This window comes from Pseudophryne corroboree, chromosome 11, assembly GCF_028390025.1.
Source record: "Pseudophryne corroboree isolate aPseCor3 chromosome 11, aPseCor3.hap2, whole genome shotgun sequence".
Classification (NCBI taxonomy): Eukaryota; Metazoa; Chordata; class Amphibia; order Anura; family Myobatrachidae; genus Pseudophryne; species Pseudophryne corroboree.
In genome coordinates this window covers 346,933,944-346,958,951 of record NC_086454.1, presented here as the reverse complement: position 1 = coordinate 346,958,951, position 25,008 = coordinate 346,933,944, and positions in this window count along the sequence as shown.

Sequence of the window (25,008 nt, the reverse complement as noted above, 5' to 3'; positions counted from 1 at the left end):
AGTCCCCATAGTATGATGACTAGTGTACAGTACAGAACACATTTCCTGGTGACCAGTATCCAGTGCAGTCCCCATACTATGATGACTAGTGTACAGTACAGAACACATTTCCTGGTGACCAGTATCCAATGCAGTCCCCATAGTATGATGTCTAGTGTACAGTACAGAACACATTTCCTGGTGACCAGTATCCAGTGCAGTCCCCATACTATGATGTCTAGTGTACAGTACAGAACACATTTCCTGGTGACCAGTATCCAGTGCAGTCCCCATAGTATGATGACTAGTGTACAGTACAGAGCACATCACCTGGTGACCAGTATCCAGTGCAGTCCCCATACTATGATGTCTAGTGTACAGTACAGAACACATTTCCTGGTGACCAGTATCCAGTGCAGTCCCCATAGTATGATGTCTAGTGTACAGTACAGAACACATTTCCTGGTGACCAGTATCCAGTGCAGTCTCCATAGTATGATGTCTAGTGTACAGTACAGAACACATTTCCTGGTGACCAGTATCCAGTGCAGTCCCCATAGTATGATGTCTAGTGTACAGTACAGAACACATTTCCTGGTGACCAGTATCCAGTGCAGTCCCCATAGTATGATGTCTAGTGTACAGTACAGAACACATTTCCTGGTGACCAGTATCCAGTGCAGTCCCCATACTATGATGTCTAGTGTACAGTACAGAACACATCACCTGTTGACCAGTATCCAGTGCAGTCCCCATAGTATGATGTCTAGTGTACAGTACAGAACACATTTCCTGGTGACCAGTATCCAATGCAGTCCCCATAGTATGATGTCTAGTGTACAGTACAGAGCACATCACCTGGTGACCAGTATCCAGTGCAGTCCCCATACTATGATGACTAGTGTACAGTACAGAACACATTTCCTGGTGACCAGTATCCAATGCAGTCCCCATAGTATGATGTCTAGTGTACAGTACAGAACACATTTCCTGGTGACCAGTATCCAGTGCAGTCCCCATACTATGATGTCTAGTGTACAGTACAGAACACATTTCCTGGTGACCAGTATCCAGTGCAGTCCCCATAGTATGATGTCTAGTGTACAGTACAGAACACATTTCCTGGTGACCAGTATCCAGTGCAGTCCCCATAGTATGATGACTAGTGTACAGTACAGAACACATTTCCTGGTGACCAGTATCCAGTGCAGTCCCCATAGTATGATGTCTAGTGTACAGTACAGAACACATTTCCTGGTGACCAGTATCCAGTGCAGTCCCCATAGTATGATGTCTAGTGTACAGTACAGAACACATTTCCTGGTGACCAGTATCCAGTGCAGTCCCCATAGTATGGTGTCTAGTGTACAGTACAGAACACATTTCCTGGTGACCAGTATCCAGTGCAGTCCCCATAGTATGATGACTAGTGTACAGTACAGAACACATTTCCTGGTGACCAGTATCCAGTGCAGTCCCCATACTATGATGACTAGTGTACAGTACAGAACACATTTCCTGGTGACCAGTATCCAGTGCAGTCCCCATACTATGATGTCTAGTGTACAGTACAGAACACATTTCCTGGTGACCAGTATCCAGTGCAGTCCCCATAGTATGATGTCTAGTGTACAGTACAGAACACATTTCCTGGTGACCAGTATCCAGTGCAGTCCCCATACTATGATGACTAGTGTACAGTACAGAACACATTTCCTGGTGACCAGTATCCAGTGCAGTCCCCATACTATGATGTCTAGTGTACAGTACAGAACACATTTCCTGGTGACCAGTATCCAGTGCAGTCCCCATAGTATGATGTCTAGTGTACAGTACAGAACACATCACCTGTTGACCAGTATCCAGTGCAGTCCCCATACTATGATGACTAGTGTACAGTACAGAACACATTGCCTGGTGACCAGTATCCAGTGCAGTCCCCATAGTATGATGACTAGTGTACAGTACAGAACACATTTCCTGGTGACCAGTATCCAATGCAGTCCCCATACTATGATGACTAGTGTACAGTACAGAACACATTTCCTGGTGACCAGTATCCAGTGCAGTCCCCATAGTATGATGTCTAGTGTACAGTACAGAACACATTTCCTGGTGACCAGCATCCAGTGCAGTCCCCATAGTATGATGTCTAGTGTACAGTACAGAACACATTTCCTGGTGACCAGTATCCAGTGCAGTCCCCATAGTATGATGTCTAGTGTACAGTACAGAACACATTTCCTGGTGACCAGTATCCAGTGCAGTCCCCATAGTATGATGTCTAGTGTACAGTACAGAACACATTTCCTGGTGACCAGTATCCAGTGCAGTCCCCATAGTATGATGTCTAGTGTACAGTACAGAACACATTTCCTGGTGACCAGTATCCAGTGCAGTCCCCATACTATGATGACTAGTGTACAGTACAGAACACATTGCCTGGTGACCAGTATCCAGTGCAGTCCCCATAGTATGATGTCTAGTGTACAGTACAGAACACATTTCCTGGTGACCAGTATCCAGTGCAGTCCCCATACTATGATGACTAGTGTACAGTATAGAACACATTTCCTGGTGACCAGTATCCAGTGCAGTCCCCATAGTATGATGTCTAGTGTACAGTACAGAACACATTTCCTGGTGACCAGTATCCAATGCAGTCCCCATAGTATGATGACTAGTGTACAGTACAGAACACATTTCCTGGTGACCAGTATCCAGTGCAGTCCCCATATTATGATGTCTAGTGTACAGTACAGAACACATTTCCTGGTGACCAGTATCCAGTGCAGTCCCCATAGTATGATGTCTAGTGTACAGTACAGAACACATTTCCTGGTGACCAGTATCCAGTGCAGTCCCCATAGTATGATGTCTAGTGTACAGTACAGAGCACATCACTTGGTGACCAGTATCCAGTGCAGTCCCCATACTATGATGACTAGTGTACAGTACAGAACACATCACCTGTTGACCAGTATCCAGTGCAGTCCCCATACTATGATGTCTAGTGTACAGTACAGAACACATTTCCTGGTGACCAGTATCCAGTGCAGTCCCCATAGTATGATGTCTAGTGTACAGTACAGAACACATTTCCTGGTGACCAGTATCCAATGCAGTCCCCATAGTATGATGTCTAGTGTACAGTACAGAACACATCACCTGTTGACCAGTATCCAGTGCAGTCCCCATACTATGATGTCTAGTGTACAGTACAGAACACATTTCCTGGTGACCAGTATCCAGTGCAGTCCCCATACTATGATGTCTAGTGTACAGTACAGAACACATTTCCTGGTGACCAGTATCCAGTGCAGTCCTCATACTATGATGTATAGTGTACAGTACAGAACACATTTCCTGGTGACCAGTATCCAGTGCAGTCCCCATAGTATGATGTCTAGTGTACAGTACAGAACACATTTCCTGGTGACCAGTATCCAATGCGGTCCCCATACTATGATGTCTAGTGTACAGTACAGAGCACATCACCTGGTGACCAGTAACCAGTGCAGTCCCCATACTATGATGACTAGTGTACAGTACAGAACACATTTCCTGGTGACCAGTATCCAGTGCAGTCCTCATACTATGATGTCTAGTGTACAGTACAGAGCACATCACCTGGTGACCAGTATCCAATGCGGTCCCCATACTATGATGTCTAGTGTACAGTACAGAGCACATCACCTGGTGACCAGTAACCAGTGCAGTACCCATACTATGATGACTAGTGTACAGTACAGAACACATTTCCTGGTGACCAGTATCCAGTGCAGTCCCAATACTATGATGACTAGTGTACAGTACAGAACACATTTCCTGGTGACCAGTATCCAGTGCAGTCCCCATACTATGATGTCTAGTGTACAGTACATAACATATTGCCTGGTGACCAGTATCCAGTGCAGTCCCCATAGTATGATGTCTAGTGTACAGTACAGAACATATTTCCTGGTGACCAGTATCCAATGCAGTCCCCATAGTATGATGTCTAGTGTACAGTACAGAACACATCACCTGTTGACCAGTATCCAGTGCAGTCCCCATACTATGATGTCTAGTGTACAGTACAGAACACATTTCCTGGTGACCAGTATCCAGTGCAGTCCCCATACTATGATGTCTAGTGTACAGTACAGAACACATTTCCTGGTGACCAGTATCCAGTGCAGTCCTCATACTATGATGTATAGTGTACAGTACAGAACACATTTCCTGGTGACCAGTATCCAGTGCAGTCCCCATAGTATGATGTCTAGTGTACAGTACAGAACACATTTCCTGGTGACCAGTATCCAATGCGGTCCCCATACTATGATGTCTAGTGTACAGTACAGAGCACATCACCTGGTGACCAGTAACCAGTGCAGTCCCCATACTATGATGACTAGTGTACAGTACAGAACACATTTCCTGGTGACCAGTATCCAGTGCAGTACTCATACTATGATGTCTAGTGTACAGTACAGAGCACATCACCTGGTGACCAGTATCCAATGCGGTCCCCATACTATGATGTCTAGTGTACAGTACAGAACACATTTCCTGGTGACCAGCATCCAGTGCAGTCCCCATAGTATGATGTCTAGTGTACAGTACAGAACACATTTCCTGGTGACCAGTATCCAGTGCAGTCCCCATAGTATGATGTCTAGTGTACAGTACAGAACACATTTCCTGGTGACCAGTATCCAGTGCAGTCCCCATACTATGATGTCTAGTGTACAGTACAGAACACATTTCCTGGTGACCAGTATCCAGTGCAGTCCCCATACTATGATGTCTAGTGTACAGTACAGAACACATTTCCTGGTGACCAGTATCCAGTGCAGTCCTCATACTATGATGTATAGTGTACAGTACAGAACACATTTCCTGGTGACCAGTATCCAGTGCAGTCCTCATACTATGATGTATAGTGTACAGTACAGAACACATTTCCTGGTGACCAGTATCCAGTGCAGTCCCCATAGTATGATGTCTAGTGTACAGTACAGAACACATCACCTGGTGACCAGTATCCAATGCAGTCCCCATAGTATGATGTCTAGTGTACAGTACAGAACACATTTCCTGGTGACCAGTATCCAGTGCAGTCCCCATACTATGATGTCTAGTGTACAGTACAGAACACATTTCCTGGTGACCAGTATCCAGTGCAGTCCTCATACTATGATGTATAGTGTACAGTACAGAACACATTTCCTGGTGACCAGTATCCAGTGCAGTCCCCATAGTATGATGTCTAGTGTACAGTACAGAACACATCACCTGGTGACCAGTATCCAATGCAGTCCCCATAGTATGATGTCTAGTGTACAGTACAGAACACGTTTCCTGGTGACCAGTATCCAGTGCAGTCCCCATACTATGATGTCTAGTGTACAGTACAGAACACATTTCCTGGTGACCAGTATCCAGTGCAGTCCTCATAGTATGATGTCTACTGTACAGTACAGAACACATTTCCTGGTGACCAGTATCCAGTGCAGTCCCCATAGTATGATGTCTAGTGTACAGTACAGAACACATTTCCTGGTGACCAGTATCCAGTGCAGTCCCCATAGTATGATGTCTAGTGTACAGTACAGAACACATTTCCTGGTGACCAGTATCCAGTGCAGTCCCCATACTATGATGTCTAGTGTACAGTACAGAACACATTTCCTGGTGACCAGTATCCAGTGCAGTCCTCATACTATGATGTATAGTGTACAGTACAGAACACATTTCCTGGTGACCAGTATCCAGTGCAGTCCCCATAGTATGATGTCTAGTGTACAGTACAGAACACATCACCTGGTGACCAGTATCCAATGCAGTCCCCATAGTATGATGTCTAGTGTACAGTACAGAACACATTTCCTGGTGACCAGTATCCAGTGCAGTCCCCATACTATGATGTCTAGTGTACAGTACAGAACACATTTCCTGGTGACCAGTATCCAGTGCAGTCCTCATACTATGATGTATAGTGTACAGTACAGAACACATTTCCTGGTGACCAGTATCCAGTGCAGTCCCCATAGTATGATGTCTAGTGTACAGTACAGAACACATCACCTGGTGACCAGTATCCAATGCAGTCCCCATAGTATGATGTCTAGTGTACAGTACAGAACACATTTCCTGGTGACCAGTATCCAGTGCAGTCCCCATACTATGATGTCTAGTGTACAGTACAGAACACATTTCCTGGTGACCAGTATCCAGTGCAGTCCTCATAGTATGATGTCTACTGTACAGTACAGAACACATTTCCTGGTGACCAGTATCCAGTGCAGTCCCCATAGTATGATGTCTAGTGTACAGTACAGAACACATTTCCTGGTGACCAGTATCCAGTGCAGTCCCCATAGTATGATGTCTAGTGTACAGTACAGAACACATTTCCTGGTGACCAGTGTCCAGTGCAGTCCCCATAGTATGATGTCTAGTGTACAGTACAGAACACATTTCCTGGTGACCAGTATCCAGTGCAGTCCCCATAGTATGATGTCTAGTGTACAGTACAGAACACATTTCCTGGTGACCAGTGTCCAGTGCAGTCCCCATACTATGATGTCTAGTGTACAGTACAGAACACATTTCCTGGTGACCAGTATCCAGTGCAGTCCCCATAGTATGATGACTAGTGTACAGTACAGAACACATTTCCTGGTGACCAGTGTCCAGTGCAGTCCCCATACTATGATGTCTAGTGTACAGTACAGAACACATTTCCTGGTGACCAGTGTCCAGTGCAGTCCCCATAGTATGATGACTAGTGTACAGTACAGAACACATCACCTGTTGACCAGTATCCAGTGCAGTCCCCATACTATGATGCGAGGACAGGAATGCGAGGAAATCTTATACTTAAATAATAGATAGCAATAATTTTCCTGTACTTTATTGGATCCTGGTTTGGAGTTCATTAACATAGGGGAAACATCTGCTCTCAGGCAATAATCGGAGCAGGTACTAGCGAATAAGACATACTGTATCTGAGAGCGCAGAAAGAACGTGTACACTAAAGGCTACAATTCCCTGTGACGTCGTCGCACTTCAATCACACAAATATTTCACATTGCGACACTTAGTAACAAATGTGCTGCTTGATGTTGGAGAAATCATTTCCACGACAGGATAAGATATCAATAATAAGAGAGTGTTACTATAAATGATTACAGAGCGCTCGTCAATATCAGATTGCATTATTAAGCACACAAACGCCACGCAAATCCAAATATTGAATCATTGCAGATGGGTAGATTTATTGTATTTGCTTAAATACAGCAAAACATTCTCAATTATCCCTTCCTGTCCGCGAGATGCGTTATTTAGAAATGCGAACAATCGCGTTTCTGATGGATTATCATAAAACGTCAGATGTAAAGGATGGCGCTCCTCACATTGAAAATGAAACCTACGGTTATATTTTTCATTTTGATTTTGATTTAATTTTCCGACACTTCAACACTCTCACCATGCATGGCTGGCTAAATTCATTCCACTTGTCAGGAGAGAAAAATTTTCATAATTAAACACTAAAACGTGGTGGCCTTTCAGAAGATTAGCGCATATTTCATATTTGCATTTCTTCCTCTTCCCTTTCGGTTGAGGCATATTTCCTTTTTTTTATTATCTTGCGCTTTCTTTTTACACGCTGCAGATTTTTTTCATCTGTTTCTCTTTTTTTTCTTAGCAAGTCAATATTACGCTCCGCTCGAATGTTTGTGCTTCGTAGGGGGGAGAACTTAAGATCACGCGGCAGAAGTCACTGTGGTTACGGCAATTTTTTTTTTACGTCTTCTGCGTTCTTCTCTGCGCTATTCCCAGAGCAGATTGTTGGTTATGATACATTGTAGCAACATCCTGACGCTACACGTGGCAACTCCCACTAAATTAGTAGTGAGGTTGGAGTCGAATCGATTGAAACATTTAATTCCCCTGGCTCATCAGTTAGCACTAATTACAGAGATCGTTAATGCTTCTCTGTTAAACGTAATAAATTGTCGCTCTGGTATACAGAGCCTAATTCAGACCTGATTGCTAGGCAGCGATTTTTGCTGTCCTGCGATCAGATAGTCGCCGCCTACAGGTGGAGTGTATTTTAGCTGTGCAAGTGTGCGAACGCATGTGTAGCCGAGCTGTACAAAGTGATTTTGTGCTGTCTCTGCGCAGCCCAGGACTTACTCAGCCGCTGTGATCACTTCAGCCTGTCCGGTCCCGGAATTGACGTCAGACACCCGCACTGCAAACGCATGGACACGCCTGCGTTTTTCCAAACACTCCCAGAAAACGGTCAGTTGCCACCCACAAACGCTCTCTTCCTGCGATCACTTTTTTCACACCATCCCACCGCTATGCACCAATGCCCGGTGCAGTCGTCCGACGTGCCTGCGCATTGCGGTGCATACGCATGCGCAGTTCGGACCTGATCGCAGCCTGTGATAAAATGCAGCCTAGCGATGACATCTGAAATACCGACCACAGTACTGGGACTTCTGCGCTATGGTGGAAAGCAGAGGGTGAACTGTTTCAGATATGGGTGAGGGGATTTGTCTCGTCACCCAAGCAACGCCACCAAAACCGCTATCCCTGCATAGCATGCTCAACTGACAACGCAGAAGTGTTCCCTAGACACCTCCAAGCAGCCCCGTGCGTAGATGAATCAAGGGGGTCATTCCGAGTTGGTCACTCGCTAGCTATTTTTTGCAGCGCTGCGATCAGATAGTCGCCGCCTATGGGGGAGTGTATTTTCGCTTTGCAAGTGTGCGAATGCCTGTGCAGCCGAGCGGTACCAAAAAGTTTTGTGCAGTTCCTGAGTAGCTCTGGACTTACTCAGCCGCTGCGATCACTTCAGCCTGTCCGGGACCGGAATTGACGTCAGACATCCGCCCTGCAAACGCCTGGACACGCCTGCGTATTTTCCAACCACTCCCAGAAAACGGTCAGTTGACACCCACAAACGCCTTCTTCCTGTCAATCTCCTTGCGATCTGCTGTGCGAATGGATTCTTTGTTAAATCCATCGCCCAGCAGCGATCCTCTTTGTACCCGTACGACGCGCCTGTGCATTGCGGTGCATATGCATGCGCAGTTTTGCCGAGATTTGACCTGATAGCAGCGCTGCAAAAAATAGCTAGCGTGCGATCAGGTCGGAATGACCCCCCCATGCCTCCTCAGGATTCTGATCTCAGTGATCAGTGTGAGAATATACTTGATGTCAGTTGCTGGCCTGGGCCACAGGCAGCGGCGAGGCACAAATTAGAGTGATGGTGACTGGTCTTTTAGAGGACAGAAACAAGGTGCTCCGTCTGGACATCTGTGCTGTGTGGCGGCTCCGAGTGGCAGCGGGACCCCAGCAGAGATGCGACCAACGTCAAGGTGGCTCCGCGATTGGCTGACTTACTACAGAGGAACCGCACAATTGACATTGTATTGTTTGTGGACATCTGCGCCGCAGATTTCACCGGGAACAAGACACAGGCGCCAGGTTTCCAGAGATCTGCGCATGTGCACTAGAGGGAAATTGTGCCTGTGCCATTTTCCCAGGGATCGGCACATTTGCACTCTGCCAGGAGTTTACTGTGTAGGGAAGAAACACAGTGAGAGAAGGGGGGGGGGGGAGATTGGGGGTGCCCCGAACGGAGGCGGCACATCTTCCTGTCTCTTGATGCGCCGCTGGTGCATAGTGTGCCCAGCAAGGGGAGGGGGGGGGGGGGGTGTATGCCTGGCAAGAGAGGGGGACAGGGGCTGGGTGTGCCCAGTTAGTGGGTAGGGCGTCCTACGTATGTCCAGTAAGGTAGGAAGGGTGCAGAGTGTGCCCAGTAAGGGAGTGGTGGGGGATTCTTCAGAATTTTGCTATGGGGCCCTCAAAGTTAATGTATCTCCATACATATTACAGCACAGTTATACTTAGAATTTGGTTGAACGATCCATCTATAATTCATCTGTAATCACCGGCTATGGAGCATTGCTTTATCACAGATGGAATTTGGAAAGAAAGAGCAACAGATGGAAGGACGTACAGTATTTATCAATACCCGATCATTTTTATTTCTTACTGCTGCTATTCACGGAGATAAGAAAAGAACACTTGCCCAGATGTACTAATAATGACACGCAGGGACCTTTCCATACAGTATGTATTCCCATTCGCAGCAGATATAGCAGATACAGTATACGCGGCGGCCCGCCAGCTCTGCAGTCCGCATAGCACTCTATAATGCCGCAATGTGCCCAGGTGCATTATGCCCCAGAAAGCGTTGGCGGCATTCCCTGTAATAGGCCTCTTTTTGTAAGAAGCCCCCGGGGAGGGATCCGTTGGACCCCTCTCCCTGTCCCCCTGAGGCTTGTGCAAGCGCTGGCAGCGCAATAGGACTCTCAGGTCATAAAGCGGGAAGTCACACATTCTCACTGGGGCAGCGCCATACTGGAAGGTATGTACTGTAATCAGGCATACTGGCATTACAAACCACCAACATACATGCGAATAGATACTGGATGTATTGCAATCTACAGCAATTGCTGTAAAAGTTGCAGGAGGGTACTTGTATGCCTATAAAGTAATCTGTAGACAGCCATCTTTAAAATATTCCAAGACGCCTTTAGCCACATCTTTACGTTGTGTTCTGTTAGACTTCTGCTGTTAGATTCTTCTTGTGTTCTGTTAGATTCCTGGAATTATGCAATAGGTCAGGGGTCAGTGGTTCTGTAACTAGAGATGAGCGCCTGAAATTTTTCGGGTTTTGTGTTTTGGTTTTGGGTTCGGTTCCGCGGCCGTGTTTTGGGTTCGACCGCGTTTTGGCAAAACCTCACCGAATTTTTTTTGTCGGATTCGGGTGTGTTTTGGATTCGGGTGTTTTTTTTAAAAAACACTAAAAAACAGCTTAAATCATAGAATTTGGGGGTCATTTTGATCCCATATTATTATTAACCTCAAAAACCATAATTTCCACTCATTTTCAGTCTATTCTGAATACCTCACACCTCACAATATTATTTTTAGTCCTAAAATTTGCACCAAGGTCGCTGGATGACTAAGCTAAGCGACACTAGTGGCCGACACAAACACCTGGCCCATCTAGGAGTGGCACTGCAGTGTCACGCAGGATGTCCCTTCCAAAAAACCCTCCCCAATCAGCACATGACGCAAAGAAAAAAAGAGGCGCAATGAGGTAGCTGACTGTGTGAGTAAGATAAGCGACCCTAGTGGCCGACACAAACACCGGGCCCATTTAGGAGTGGCACTGCAGTGTCACGCAGGATGTCCCTTCCAAAAAACCCTCCCCAATCAGCACATGACGCAAAGAAAAAAAGAGGCGCAATGAGGTAGCTGACTGTGTGAGTAAGATTAGCGACCCTAGTGGCCGACACAAACACCGGGCCCATTTAGGAGTGGCACTGCAGTGTCACGCAGGATGTCCCTTCCAAAAAACCCTCCCCAATCAGCACATGACGCAAAGAAAAAAAGAGGCGCAATGAGGTAGCTGACTGTGTGAGTAAGATTAGCGACCCTAGTGGCCGACACAAACACCGGGCCCATTTAGGAGTGGCACTGCAGTGTCACGCAGGATGTCCCTTCCAAAAAACCCTCCCCAATCAGCACATGACGCAAAGAAAAAAAGAGGCGCAATGAGGTAGCTGACTGTGTGAGTAAGATTAGCGACCCTAGTGGCCGACACAAACACCGGGCCCATTTAGGAGTGGCACTGCAGTGTCACGCAGGATGTCCCTTCCAAAAAACCCTCCCCAATCAGCACATGACGCAAAGAAAAAAAGAGGCGCAATGAGGTAGCTGACTGTGTGAGTAAGATTAGCGACCCTAGTGGCCGACACAAACACCGGGCCCATTTAGGAGTGGCACTGCAGTGTCACGCAGGATGTCCCTTCCAAAAAACCCTCCCCAATCAGCACATGACGCAAAGAAAAAAAGAGGCGCAATGAGGTAGCTGACTGTGTGAGTAAGATTAGCGACCCTAGTGGCCGACACAAACACCGGGCCCATTTAGGAGTGGCACTGCAGTGTCACGCAGGATGTCCCTTCCAAAAAACCCTCCCCAATCAGCACATGACGCAAAGAAAAAAAGAGGCGCAATGAGGTAGCTGACTGTGTGAGTAAGATTAGCGACCCTAGTGGCCGACACAAACACCGGGCCCATTTAGGAGTGGCACTGCAGTGTCACACAGGATGTCCCTTCCAAAAAACCCTCCCCAAACAGCACATGACGCAAAGAAAAAGAAAAGAAAAAAGAGGTGCAAGATGGAATTGTCCTTGGGCCCTCCCACCCACCCTTATGTTGTATAAACAAAACAGGACATGCACACTTTAACCAACCCATCATTTCAGTGACAGGGTCTGCCACACGACTGTGACTGATATGACGGGTTGGTTTGGACCCCCCCCCCCAAAAAAGAAGCAATTAATCTCTCCTTGCACAAACTGGCTCTACAGAGGCAAGATGTCCACCTCATCATCACCCTCCGATATATCACCGTGTACATCCCCCTCCTCACAGATTATCAATTCGTCCCCACTGGAATCCACCATCTCAGCTCCCTGTGTACTTTGTGGAGGCAATTGCTGCTGGTCAATGTCTCCGCGGAGGAATTGATTATAATTCATTTTAATGAACATCATCTTCTCCACATTTTCTGGATGTAACCTCGTACGCCGATTGCTGACAAGGTGAGCGGCGGCACTAAACACTCTTTCGGAGTACACACTTGTGGGAGGGCAACTTAGGTAGAATAAAGCCAGTTTGTGCAATGGCCTCCAAATTGCCTCTTTTTCCTGCCAGTATAAGTATGGACTGTGTGACGTGCCTACTTGGATGCGGTCACTCATATAATCCTCCACCATTCTTTCAATGGTGAGAGAATCATATGCAGTGACAGTAGACGACATGTCCGTAATCGTTGTCAGGTCCTTCAGTCCGGACCAGATGTCAGCATCAGCAGTCGCTCCAGACTGCCCTGCATCACCGCCAGCGGGTGGGCTCGGAATTCTGAGCCTTTTCCTCGCACCCCCAGTTGCGGGAGAATGTGAAGGAGGAGATGTTGACAGGTCGCGTTCCGCTTGACTTGACAATTTTCTCACCAGCAGGTCTTTCAACCCCAGCAGACTTGTGTCTGCCGGAAAGAGAGATCCAAGGTAGGCTTTAAATCTAGGATCGAGCACGGTGGCCAAAATGTAGTGCTCTGATTTCAACAGATTGACCACCCGTGAATCCTTGTTAAGCGAATTAAGGGCTCCATCCACAAGTCCCACATGCCTAGCGGAATCGCTCTGTGTTAGCTCCTCCTTCAATGTCTCCAGCTTCTTCTGCAAAAGCCTGATGAGGGGAATGACCTGACTCAGGCTGGCAGTGTCTGAACTGACTTCACGTGTGGCAAGTTCAAAGGGCATCAGAACCTTGCACAACGTTGAAATCATTCTCCACTGCGCTTGAGACAGGTGCATTCCACCTCCTATATCGTGCTCAATTGTATAGGCTTGAATGGCCTTTTGCTGCTCCTCCAACCTCTGAAGCATATAGAGGGTTGAATTCCACCTCGTTACCACTTCTTGCTTCAGATGATGGCAGGGCAGGTTCAGTAGTTTTTGGTGGTGCTCCAGTCTTCTGTACGTGGTGCCTGTACGCCGAAAGTGTCCCGCAATTTTTCTGGCCACCGACAGCATCTCTTGCACGCCCCTGTCGTTTTTTAAATAATTCTGCACCACCAAATTCAAGGTATGTGCAAAACATGGGACGTGCTGGAATTTGCCCATATTTAATGCACACACAATATTGCTGGCGTTGTCCGATGCCACAAATCCACAGGAGAGTCCAATTGGGGTAAGCCATTCCGCGATGATCTTCCTCAGTTGCCGTAAGAGGTTTTCAGCTGTGTGCGTATTCTGGAAACCGGTGATACAAAGCGTAGCCTGCCTAGGAAAGAGTTGGCGTTTGCGAGATGCTGCTACTGGTGCCGCCGCTGCTGTTCTTGCGGCGGGAGTCCATACATCTACCCAGTGGGCTGTCACAGTCATATAGTCCTGACCCTGCCCTGCTCCACTTGTCCACATGTCCGTGGTTAAGTGGACATTGGGTACAGCTGCATTTTTTAGGACACTGGTGACTCTTTTTCTGAGGTCTGTGTAAATTTCCGGTATCGCCTGCCTAGAGAAATGGAACCTAGATGGTATTTGGTACCGGGGACACAGTACCTCCAACAAGTCTCTAGTTGGCTCTGCAGTAATGATGGATACCGGAACCACGGTTCTCACCACCCAGGATGCCAAGGCCTCAGTTATCCGCTTTGCAGTAGGATGACTGCTGTGATATTTCATCTTCCTCGCAAAGGACTGTTGGACAGTCAATTGCTTGGTGGAAGTAGTAAAAGTGGTCTTACGACTTCCCCTCTGGGATGACCATCGACTCCCAGCAGCAACAACAGCAGCACCAGCAGCAGTAGGCGTTACACGCAAGGATGCATCGGAGGAATCCCAGGCAGGAGAGGACTCGTCAGAATTGCCAGTGACATTGCCTGCAGGACTATTGGCATTCCTGGGGAAGGAGGAAATTGACACTGAGGGAGTTGGTGGGGTGGTTTGCGTGAGCTTGGTTACAAGAGGAAGGGATTTACTGGTCAGTGGACTGCTTCCGCTGTCACCCAAAGTTTTTGAACTTGTCACTGACTTATTATGAATGCGCTGCAGGTGACGTATAAGGGAGGATGTTCCGAGGTGGTTAACGTCCTTACCCCTACTTATTACAGCTTGACAAAGGGAACACACGGCTTGACACCTGTTGTCCGCATTTCTGTTGAAATAGTTCCACACCGAAGAGCTGATTTTTTTGGTATTTTCACCAGGCATGGCAACTGCCATATTCCTCCCACGGACAACAGGTATACAATTATGGACGGACTGCCGAGTGCCGACACAGAGGTAGCTACAGCCGTGAACTACCGTACTGTGTCTGCTGCTAATATAGACTGGTTGATAAAGAGATGTCGTAGTATGTATGTATGAAGAAGAAAGAAAAAAAAACCACGGTTAGGTGGTATACAATTATGGACGGACTGCCGAGTGCCGACACAGAGGTAGCCACAGCCGTGAACTACCGTACTGTACTGTGTCTGCTGCTAATATAGACTGGTTGATAAAGAGATGTCGTAGTATGTATGTATGAAGAAGAAAGAAAAAAAAACCACGGGTAGGTGGTATACAATTATGGACGGACTGCCGAGTGCCGACACAGAGGTAGCCACAGCCGTGAACTACCGTACTGTACTGTGTCTGCTGCTAATATAGACTGGTTGATAAAGAGATGTAGTAGTATGTATGTATGAAGAAGAAAGAAAAAAAAACCACGGTTAGGTGGTATACAATTATGGACGGACTGCCGAGTGCCGACACAGAGGTAGCCACAGCCGTGAACTACCGTACTGTATTGTGTCTGCTGCTAATATAGACTGGTTGATAAAGAGATGTCGTAGTATGTATGTATAAAGAAGAAAGAAAAAAAAACCACGGTTAGGTGGTATACAATTATGGACGGACTGCCGAGTGCCGACACAGAGGTAGCCACAGCCGTGAACTACCGTACTGTACTGTGTCTGCTGCTAATATAGACTGGTTGATAAAGAGATGTAGTAGTATGTATGTATAAAGAAGAAAGAAAAAAAAACCACGGGTAGGTGGTATACAATTATGGATGGACTGCCGAGTGCCGACACAGAGGTAGCTACAGCCGTGAACTACCGTACTGTACTGTGTCTGCTGCTAATATAGACTGGTTGATAAAGAGATGTAGTAGTATGTATGTATAAAGAAGAAAGAAAAAAAAACCACGGGTAGGTGGTATACAATTATGGATGGACTGCCGAGTGCCGACACAGAGGTAGCTACAGCCGTGAACTACCGTACTGTGTCTGCTGCGACTGGATGATAAATAATGATATAAAAAATATATATATATCACTACTGCAGCCGGACAGGTATATATATTATATAATGACGGACCTGCTGGACACTGTCTGTCAGCAGAATGAGTTTTTTATAGAATAAAAAAAAAAACACCACACAAGTGAAGTCACACGACGAGTGTTTAACTTTTTCAGGCAATCACAATATAGTATACTACTAACTATACTGGTGGTCAGTGTGGTCAGGTCACTGGTCAGTCACACTGGCAGTGGCACTCCTGCAGCAAAAGTGTGCACTGTTTAATTTTAATATAATATGTACTCCTGGCTCCTGCTATAACCTATAACTGGCACTGCAGTGCTCCCCAGTCTCCCCCACAATTATAAGCTGTGTGAGCTGAGCACAGTCAGATATATAATATATACATAGATGATGCAGCACACTGGGCTGAGCAGTGCACACAGATATGGTATGTGACTGTCTTGTACTCCTGGCTCCTGCTATAACCTATAACTGGCACTGCAGTGCTCCCCAGTCTCCCCCACAATTATAAGCTGTGTGAGCTGAGCACAGTCAGATATATAATATATACATAGATGATGCAGGCATGCAGCACACTGGGCTGAGCAGTGCACACAGATATGGTATGTGACTGAGTCACTGTGTGTACCGTTTTTTTCAGGCAGAGAACGGATATATTAAATAAAACAACTGCACTGCTGGTGGTCACTGTGGTCAGTCACTAAACTCTGCACTCTCTTCTACAGTATCAGCCTCAGGTCAATCTCTCTCTCTCTCTCCTAATCTAAATGGAGAGGACGCCAGCCACGTCCTCTCCCTATCAATCTCAATGCACGTGTGAAAATGGCGGCGACGCGCGGCTCCTTATATAGAATCCGAGTCTCGCGAGAATCCGACAGCGTCATGATGACGTTCGGGCGCGCTCGGGTTAACCGAGCAAGGCGGGAAGATCCGAGTCGCTCGGACCCGTGAAAAAAAACATGAAGTTCGTGCGGGTTCGGATTCAGAGAAACCGAACCCGCTCATCTCTATCTGTAACCTCTTACATATGCTGTTGTATTAATGTGTTTCGTGCCCATTCTTCCTGTTGTCCATGCAGCTGAATGCTATCCGGGCGCACTGTCGCCCAGGCGATATCAGGGGCCACGGCACTTTCCCTGCTAATTATATTCCCCGCCATTACCATATATCGGCTGCAGATTATTAATCCATTAACCTTGTCTGTGGATTTATGCTGCTCCTAATACCGTACATCACCTCCCACTCCGGCAAGTGACATACGCATCCTATTAATGTTATTTCATAATTGTGAAGCCGAGACGTAATTTAAAGGCACATTTATATTCATGGCGAAAGATCGACGCAGCGAGTTCCTGCACCTCTGCTTCCCACTCGTGACACCAGGAATGAGACTTTCACCATTCTGTGTCAGTGATATGAAACCGGATCATTAATAAACCTGTCAGCGGTAATTTCTGCAGCAATATTATGGGGCGATGTTTCTGCAGTGGAAGTTGCTTCTGTTTTAACCATTATTTAACCTCTGATTTTCTTGTTCCGCGTTGACGGTAATGGAAACTGACGGCGATAAAAGGAAAAAAGAAAAAAACACTGAAGGACCAGTAAATCCACCAAAAAGATCATTTTTCAATTCACCACGGTCCCCGTAAAACCTCCCACCCCCCAGCCCCTTCTTAATTCCCCGTTCTACAGGTCTTTAGGGTGCAATCTCTTCTTAGGGTAATTAATAAATAAACAATATTTCATGCAAATGTTAGCTTTATTACATATATTGTTCTAGAAGCGGAAGTAACTATGGTGGTCATTCCGAGTTGCTCGCTCGCTAGCAGTTTTTAGCAGCCGTGCAAACGCTATGCCGCCTCCCACTGGGAGTGTATTTTAGCTTAGCCGAAGTTCGACCGAAAGGATCGCAGAGCGGCGGCAAAGTTTTTTGTGCAGTTTTAGAGTAGCTCAAAACCTACTCAGCACTTGCGTGTGCTGTGTAAGCAGGGACCTGATTAGTCCCCCGTCCAGACAGTTCGTGCTTCAGCGGCTGGCTGAGATCCGGCGAGCGTCCGTACACCGACGCGCCACCGGAGTTCAGAGCCGAGGCAGCCTAACTAGTCCCCGGTGGGGGTAGTTTGACAGACCCTATCCGTACGGCGGGGAACACGGCGAGCGTCGCACACAGCCGCTGCCGGGATACACTCCCTGCCGAGTCAGGTCCCTGCTTACACAGCACACGATCACCCAGGGAGCGCTGGAGAACCGGCGCCCTGCAGGGGAACGGGGCTGCAATAGGGCGGACCAGTCCGGAGGGTATTGCTCCCAACACACACCCGGTCAATACCCATCGAACACCGTGAAGAACTACTCCCATAAGGTATACGTAAGTGCAAGTAGCTACTCGGACGAGCGGGACGCCGCCGTCCGAAGGACATTCAAGACTGTGTTTCCCTTAGTCTCTTTGGTCACTCACCAAGGGTCAGGTACCGCTCACATTACCGTGTTGACCAGGAGGTTAATATCACTTGTTGCGGGACATTATACTCTTAAATTACTTTACTTTTAATTTATTTGCAGGATTAACTGCATTAAATCCTTACGTTACTTATATTTCTCATTTGTTTGGAAGATCTATGTCATTAATTACTTTTTGAATTGATCAGTAAAGATTTATTACCTATATTGTGCAAGGTCCATATTTCTACACATTGGCCATTTTCCTATTGTATATATAGGAGACACCCACACAACGAATAGGGCCGAGCGCAGCATTTAATCACCAATTACTTTCCTTGTGTCGGCATACAAGTGTAAATTCAGTATTCAGTACTTTCCTTGTGTTAGCATTAGAGATGTGCACCGGAAATTTTTCGGGTTTGTGTTTTGGTTTTGGATCCGGTTCCGCGGCCGTGTTTTGGATTCGGACGCGTTTTGGCAAAACCTCCCTGAAAATTTTTTGTCGGATTCGGGTGTGTTTTGGATTCGGGTGTTTTTTTACAAAAACCCCTCAAAAACAGCTTAAATCATAGAATTTGGGGGTCATTTTGATTAGTGATGAGCGGGTTCGGTTCCTCTGAATCCGAACCCGCCCGAACTTCAGCTTTTTTCCACGGGTCCGAGCAGGCTCGGATCCTCCCGCCTTGCTCGGTTAACCCGAGCACGCCCGAACGTCATCATCCCGCTGTCGGATTCTCGCGAGACTCGGATTCTATATAAGGAGCCGCGCGTCGCCGCCATTTTCACACGTGCATTGAGAGTCATAGGGAGAGGACGTGGCTGGCGTCCTCTCCGTTTAGAGAAGAGAGAGACACAGTATTTTGGGGAGCATTATTAGGAGGAGTACTACTATACTGTATACTACTCTACTACTTGCTGAAGTGATATTTATAGAGTCATAGGGAGAGGACGTGGCTGGCGTCCTCTCCGTTTAGAGAAGAGAGAGACACAGTATACTATTTTGGGGAGCATTATTAGGAGGAGTACTACTATACTGTATACTACTATACTACTTGCTGAAGTGATATTTATAGAGTCATAGGGAGAGGACGTGGCTGGCGTCCTCTCCGTTTAGAGAAGAGAGAGACACAGTATTTTGGGGAGCATTATTAGGAGGAGTACTACTATACTGTATACTACTCAGACACAGTATTTTGGGGAGCATTATTAGGAGGAGTACTACTATACTGTATACTACTCTACTACTTGCTGAAGTGATATTTATAGAGTCATAGGGAGAGGACGTGGCTGGCGTCCTCTCCGTTTAGAGAAGAGAGAGACACAGTATTTTGGGGAGCATTATTAGGAGGAGTACTACTATACTGTATACTACTCTACTACTTGCTGAAGTGATATTTATAGAGTCATAGGGAGAGGACGTGGCTGGCGTCCTCTCCGTTTAGAGAAGAGAGAGACACAGTATTTTGGGGAGCATTATTAGGAGGAGTACTACTATACTGTATACTACTCTACTACTTGCTGAAGTGATATTTATAGAGTCATAGGGAGAGGACGTGGCTGGCGTCCTCTCCGTTTAGAGAAGAGAGAGACACAGTATTTTGGGGAGCATTATTAGGAGGAGTACTACTATACTGTATACTACTCTACTACTTGCTGAAGTGATATTTATAGAGTCATAGGGAGAGGACGTGGCTGGCGTCCTCTCCGTTTAGAGAAGAGAGAGACACAGTATTTTGGGGAGCATTATTAGGAGGAGTACTACTATACTGTATACTACTATACTACTTGCTGAAGTGATATTTATAGAGTCATAGGGAGAGGACGTGGCTGGCGTCCTCTCCGTTTAGAGAAGAGAGAGACACAGTATACTATTTTGGGGAGCATTATTAGGAGGAGTACTACTATACTGTATACTACTCTACTACTTGCTGAAGTGATATTTATAGAGTCATAGGGAGAGGACGTGGCTGGCGTCCTCTCCGTTTAGAGAAGAGAGAGACACAGTATTTTGGGGAGCATTATTAGGAGGAGTACTACTATACTGTATACTACTCTACTACTTGCTGAAGTGATATTTATAGAGTCATAGGGAGAGGACGTGGCTGGCGTCCTCTCCGTTTAGAGAAGAGAGAGACACAGTATTTTGGGGAGCATTATTAGGAGGAGTACTACTATACTGTATACTACTCAGACACAGTATTTTGGGGAGCATTATTAGGAGGAGTACTACTATACTGTATACTACTCTACTACTTGCTGAAGTGATATTTATAGAGTCATAGGGAGAGGACGTGGCTGGCGTCCTCTCCGTTTAGAGAAGAGAGAGACACAGTATTTTGGGGAGCATTATTAGGAGGAGTACTACTATACTGTATACTACTATACTACTTGCTGAAGTGATATTTATAGAGTCATAGGGAGAGGACGTGGCTGGCGTCCTCTCCGTTTAGAGAAGAGAGAGACACAGTATACTATTTTGGGGAGCATTATTAGGAGGAGTACTACTATACTGTATACTACTATACTACTTGCTGAAGTGATATTTATAGAGTCATAGGGAGAGGACGTGGCTGGCGTCCTCTCCGTTTAGAGAAGAGAGAGACACAGTATTTTGGGGAGCATTATTAGGAGGAGTACTACTATACTGTATACTACTCAGACACAGTATTTTGGGGAGCATTATTAGGAGGAGTACTACTATACTGTATACTACTCTACTACTTGCTGAAGTGATATTTATAGAGTCATAGGGAGAGGACGTGGCTGGCGTCCTCTCCGTTTAGAGAAGAGAGAGACACAGTATTTTGGGGAGCATTATTAGGAGGAGTACTACTATACTGTATACTACTCAGACACAGTATTTTGGGGAGCATTATTAGGAGGAGTACTACTATACTGTATACTACTCTACTACTTGCTGAAGTGATATTTATAGAGTCATAGGGAGAGGACGTGGCTGGCGTCCTCTCCGTTTAGAGAAGAGAGAGACACAGTATTTTGGGGAGCATTATTAGGAGGAGTACTACTATACTGTATACTACTATACTACTTGCTGAAGTGATATTTATAGAGTCATAGGGAGAGGACGTGGCTGGCGTCCTCTCCGTTTAGAGAAGAGAGAGACACAGTATACTATTTTGGGGAGCATTATTAGGAGGAGTACTACTATACTGTATACTACTCTACTACTTGCTGAAGTGATATTTATAGAGTCATAGGGAGAGGACGTGGCTGGCGTCCTCTCCGTTTAGAGAAGAGAGAGACACAGTATTTTGGGGAGCATTATTAGGAGGAGTACTACTATACTGTATACTACTCTACTACTTGCTGAAGTGATATTTATAGAGTCATAGGGAGAGGACGTGGCTGGCGTCCTCTCCGTTTAGAGAAGAGAGAGACACAGTATTTTGGGGAGCATTATTAGGAGGAGTACTACTATACTGTATACTACTCAGACACAGTATTTTGGGGAGCATTATTAGGAGGAGTACTACTATACTGTATACTACTCTACTACTTGCTGAAGTGATATTTATAGAGTCATAGGGAGAGGACGTGGCTGGCGTCCTCTCCGTTTAGAGAAGAGAGAGACACAGTATTTTGGGGAGCATTATTAGGAGGAGTACTACTATACTGTATACTACTATACTACTTGCTGAAGTGATATTTATAGAGTCATAGGGAGAGGACGTGGCTGGCGTCCTCTCCGTTTAGAGAAGAGAGAGACACAGTATACTATTTTGGGGAGCATTATTAGGAGGAGTACTACTATACTGTATACTACTATACTACTTGCTGAAGTGATATTTATAGAGTCATAGGGAGAGGACGTGGCTGGCGTCCTCTCCGTTTAGAGAAGAGAGAGACACAGTATTTTGGGGAGCATTATTAGGAGGAGTACTACTATACTGTATACTACTCAGACACAGTATTTTGGGGAGCATTATTAGGAGGAGTACTACTATACTGTATACTACTCTACTACTTGCTGAAGTGATATTTATAGAGTCATAGGGAGAGGACGTGGCTGGCGTCCTCTCCGTTTAGAGAAGAGAGAGACACAGTATTTTGGGGAGCATTATTAGGAGGAGTACTACTATACTGTATACTACTCAGACACAGTATTTTGGGGAGCATTATTAGGAGGAGTACTACTATACTGTATACTACTCTACTACTTGCTGAAGTGATATTTATAGAGTCATAGGGAGAGGACGTGGCTGGCGTCCTCTCCGTTTAGAGAAGAGAGAGACACAGTATTTTGGGGAGCATTATTAGGAGGAGTACTACTATACTGTATACTACTATACTACTTGCTGAAGTGATATTTATAGAGTCATAGGGAGAGGACGTGGCTGGCGTCCTCTCCGTTTAGAGAAGAGAGAGACACAGTATTTTGGGGAGCATTATTAGGAGGAGTACTACTATACTGTATACTACTATACTACTTGCTGAAGTGATATTTATAGAGTCATAGGGAGAAGACGTGGCTGGCGTCCTCTCCGTTTAGAGAAGAGAGAGACACAGTATACTATTTTGGGGAGCATTATTAGGAGGAGTACTACTATACTGTATACTACTCTACTACTTGCTGAAGTGATATTTATAGAGTCATAGGGAGAGGACGTGGCTGGCGTCCTCTCCGTTTAGAGAAGAGAGAGACACAGTATTTTGGGGAGCATTATTAGGAGGAGTACTACTATACTGTATACTACTATACTACTTGCTGAAGTGATATTTATAGATTAGATAGTGTGACTGTAAGTGTATTATCTGACTTGTGGGGGAGACACTGACAGTGGGGAGCAGTTAGAGTCTGAGAGCAAGACTCAGGAGTACATATAACGTACAGTGCACACTTTTGCTGCCAGAGTCAGTGCCACACTGCCATTGTTGTGACCACACTGACCACCAGTATAATAATATATTTTGTGATTGTCTGCTTAGGACTCGGAGTACTAGTTGCAAGTTGCAACGTGACCTGACCACCAGTTTAATAATCAATCACCACCAGTTTAATATATATATAATTGTATATAATATATATATATATATATATAATATTGTATACCACCTACCCGTGTTTTTTTTTTTTTCTTTCTTCTTTGTACATACTACTATAGTATAGTAGCTTACTGTAGCAGTCTGCGGTGCTGCTGAGCTGACAGTGTCCAGCAGGTCCGTCATCAGTCATCATTACCAATACCTAATAAATATATTATCTACCTGTCCGGCTGCAGTACTAGTGATATTATATATACATACATATATATATTGATTTCATCTCATTATCAATCATCCAGTCTATATTAGCAGCAGACACAGTACGGTAGTCCACGGCTGTAGCTACCTCTGTGTCGGCACTCGGCAGTCCATCCATAATTGTATACTAGTATCCATCCATCTCCATTGTTTACCTGAGGTGCCTTTTAGTTGTGCCTATTAAAATATGGAGAACAAAAATGTTGAGGTTCCAAAATTAGGGAAAGATCAAGATCCACTTCCACCTCGTGCTGAAGCTGCTGCCACTAGTCATGGCCGAGACGATGAAATGCCAGCAACGTCGTCTGCCAAGGCCGATGCCCAATGGCATAGTACAGAGCATGTCAAATCCAAAACACCAAATATCAGTAAAAAAAGGACTCCAAAACCTAAAATAAAATTGTCGGAGGAGAAGCGTAAACTTGCCAATATGCCATTTACCACACGGAGTGGCAAGGAACGGCTGAGGCCCTGGCCTATGTTCATGGCTAGTGGTTCAGCTTCACAGGAGGATGGAAGCACTCAGCCTCTCGCTAGAAAACTGAAAAGACTCAAGCTGGCAAAAGCACCGCAAAGAACTGTGCGTTCTTCGAAATCCCAAATCCACAAGGAGAGTCCAATTGTGTCGGTTGCGATGCCTGACCTTCCCAACACTGGACGTGAAGAGCATGCGCCTTCCACCATTTGCATGCCCCCTGCAAGTGCTGGAAGGAGCACCCGCAGTCCAGTTCCTGATAGTCAGATTGAAAATGTCAGTGTTGAAGTACACCAGGATGAGGAGGATATGGGTGTTGCTGGCGCTGGGGAGGAAATTGACAAGGAGGATTCTGATGGTGAGGTGGTTTGTTTAAGTCAGGCACCCGGGGAGACACCTGTTGTCCGTGGGAGGAATAGGGCCGTTGACATGCCTGGTGAAAATACCAAAAAAATCAGCTCTTCGGTGTGGAAGTATTTCACCAGAAATGCGGACAACATTTGTCAAGCCGTGTGTTCCCTTTGTCAAGCTGTAATAAGTAGGGTAAGGACGTTAACCACCTCGGAACATCCTCCCGTATACGTCACCTGCAGCGCATTCATAATAAGTCAGTGACAAGTTCAAAAACTTTGGGTGACAGCGGAAGCAGTCCACTGACCAGTAAATCCCTTCCTCTTGTAACCAAGCTCACGCAAACCACCCCACCACCAACTACCTCAGTGTCAATTTCCTCCTTCCCCAGGAATGCCAATAGTCCTGCAGGCCATGTCACTGGCAATTCTGACGAGTCCTCTCCTGCCTGGGATTCCTCCGATGCATCCTTGCGTGTAACGCCTACTGCTGCTGGCGCTGCTGTTGTTGCTGCTGGGAGTCGATCGTCATCCCAGAGGGGAAGTCGT